Source organism: Convolutriloba macropyga, unplaced genomic scaffold (assembly GCF_964194025.1).
Source record: "Convolutriloba macropyga unplaced genomic scaffold, txConMacr16.3 SCAFFOLD_1990, whole genome shotgun sequence".
Taxonomy (NCBI): Eukaryota; Metazoa; Xenacoelomorpha; order Acoela; family Convolutidae; genus Convolutriloba; species Convolutriloba macropyga.
In genome coordinates, this window is record NW_027452267.1 from 7,501 (window position 1) to 10,631 (window position 3,131).

Consider the following 3,131-nt stretch of genomic DNA (forward strand, 5'->3'; position numbering starts at 1 on the left):
GAAAAGCGCTCCCAAATGGCCTAACAGTGGCAGCCAATCAGAGTGCGAGAAAAGCGCTCCCAAATGGCCTAACAGTGGCAGCCAATCAGAGTGCGAGAAAAGCGCTCCCAAATGGCCTAACAGTGGCAGCCAATCAGAGTGCGAGAAAAGCGCTCCCAAATGGCCTAACAGTGGCAGCCAATCAGAGTGCGAGAAAAGCGCTCCCAAATGGCCTAACAGTGGCAGCCAATCAGAGTGCGAGAAAAGCGCTCCCAAATGGCCTAACAGTGGCAGCCAATCAGAGTGCGAGAAAAGCGCTCCCAAATGGCCTAACAGTGGCAGCCAATCAGAGTGCGAGAAAAGCGCTCCCAAATGGCCTAACAGTGGCAGCCAATCAGAGTGCGAGAAAAGCGCTCCCAAATGGCCTAACAGTGGCAGCCAATCAGAGTGCGAGAAAAGCGCTCCCAAATGGCCTAACAGTGGCAGCCAATCAGAGTGCGAGAAAAGCGCTCCCAAATGGCCTAACAGTGGCAGCCAATCAGAGTGCGAGAAAAGCGCTCCCAAATGGCCTAACAGTGGCAGCCAATCAGAGTGCGAGAAAAGCGCTCCCAAATGGCCTAACAGTGGCAGCCAATCAGAGTGCGAGAAAAGCGCTCCCAAATGGCCTAACAGTGGCAGCCAATCAGAGTGCGAGAAAAGCGCTCCCAAATGGCCTAACAGTGGCAGCCAATCAGAGTGCGAGAAAAGCGCTCCCAAATGGCCTAACAGTGGCAGCCAATCAGAGTGCGAGAAAAGCGCTCCCAAATGGCCTAACAGTGGCAGCCAATCAGAGTGCGAGAAAAGCGCTCCCAAATGGCCTAACAGTGGCAGCCAGCTAGAGCTAGCTTAAGTTAGCTTGGGTTAGCTTGAGTTAGCTTTAATTAGCTTTAATTAGCTTAAGCTAGCTTAAGTTAGCTTGGGTTAGCTTGAGTTAGCTTGAGCTAGCTTGAGTTAGCTTGAATTAGCTTGAGTTAGCTTGAATTAGCTTGAGTTAGCTTGAGTTAGCTTGAATTAGCTTGAGTTAGCTTGAGTTAGCTCGGGTTAGCTTGAGTTTGACTTCATTAACCCAAGTTAGCTTGGGTTAACTTCATTAAGTTAGCTTGAACTAGCTTGAGTTAGCTTGAGTTAGCTTGAGTTAGCTAGCTTGAATTAGCTTGAGTTAGCTTGAGTTAGCTTGAATTAGCTTGAGTTAGCTTGAGTTAGCTCGGGTTAGCTTGAGTTTGACTTCATTAACCCAAGTTAGCTTGGGTTAACTTCATTAAGTTAGCTTGAACTAGCTTGAGTTAGCTTGAGTTAGCTTGAGTTAGCTTGAGTTAGCTTGAGTTAGCTTGTCTTAGCTTTAGCTAGCTTGAGTTAGCTTGAACTAGCTTTAGCTACCTTGAGTTAGCTTGAGTTAGCTCGGGTTAGCTTGAGTTAGCTTGAGTTAGCTTGAGTTAGCTTTAGCTAGCTTGAGTTAGCTTGAGTTAGCTTGAGTTAGCTTGAGTTAGCTTGAATTAGCTTGAGTTAGCTTGAGTTAGCTTTAGCTAGCTTGGGTTAGCTTGAGCTAGCTTGAGTTAGCTCGGGTTAGCTTGAGTTAGCTTGAGTTAGCTTTAGCTAGCTTGAGTTAGCTTGAGTTAGCTTGAGTTAGCTTGAGTTAGCTTGTCTTAGCTTTAGCTAGCTTGAGTTAGCTTGAACTAGCTTTAGCTACCTTGAGTTAGCTTGAGTTAGCTTGACAAAGCAATAAGTATTATGCTGTTTCTAGTACGCGAAAGCAGAAACATCAGCATGTGAAAGTTGTGAAGTTGAAGAATTTTTGTGTTGAGTACGATGTTGTTACTAGTAACCATGTCGACAGCTGAGAACTGTTCTCTAACCAATAGAAGGTGAAACTTCTGTATGTGAAAAGGCAATTTGAGCGAGATTTCTTAGCAGACTAGTATTATGTTGTTTCTAGTAGGCGAAAGCCGAAACATCAACATGTGAAAATCTGATATTAAATCCTCAATCATTTTCCCTAGTATTATACAGCTACTAGTAGCCGTAATTGGTCAGGGAAACATTGTTGACCGGTGAAACTTCACATGGGAAAGACACACAAATTACTTGACAAAACAATAAGTATTATGCTGTTTCTAGTATGCGAAAGCAGAAACATCAGCATGTGAAAGTTGTGAAGTTGAAAAGTTTTTGTGTTGAGTACGGTGTTGTTACTAGTAACCATGTCGACAGCTGGAAAGCTGTTCTCTAACCAATAAAAGGTAAAACTTCTGTATCTGAAGAGGCGGCGTGATTGAGATTTTTAACAGACTAGTATTATGTTGTTTCTAGTAGGCGAGAGCCGAAACATCGACATGTGAACATCTGGTTTTTAAATCATGAGTCAATTCTCCCTAGTATGATACAGTTGTTAGCCGGTATTGGTAACAGTAGAACAGAGATTTGGAGGGCAAAACCTGCTCATGGGAAATGCTCACAGAGCGCTATCTACCAGTACACATAGTATTATGCTGTTTCTAGTACGCGCGAGCCGAAACATCAGCATGTGAAATGTGTAATCGTGGGTAACTCTAAGTGTGTAGAGTACTGTGTAGTAACTAGTAGCCATGCCAAAGCATGCATTGAAACTCTTCGTGATTTAAAAAGCTCAAAGCAAGATTGACGAGGCCGCAAGGCTATGTCTTTCTAAATTCGAACAAATCGAAAGATTGTTCAAAGTACAATTAAACTGATTGATCCTGTCAGTTGCCATATGCTTGTCTGAAAGACTAAGCCATGCATGTGCAAGCGAAGCTTGAAAAAGTGGAACCGCGAATGGCTCATTAAATCAGTTACTATCTATTAGTTGATTTGCAAGCTAAATGAATAACTGCGGTAACCCTGCAGCTAATGCATGCTGATTGTCCGACACTGTCGGAGACTTTTACAAGACTACACCGGGTGATTTGCTAAGTACAGACACATCCCGTGATGAGTCCTAGTAACTGAAAGATCCCAGATAGCTTCGGCTTGGGGACGGAACTTCCGAATTTCTGACCTATCAACCTATGATGGTAGTGTAACGGACTACCATGGTTGTGACGGGTAACGGGGAATCAGGGTTCGATTCCGGAGAGGGAGCCTTAGAAACGGCTACC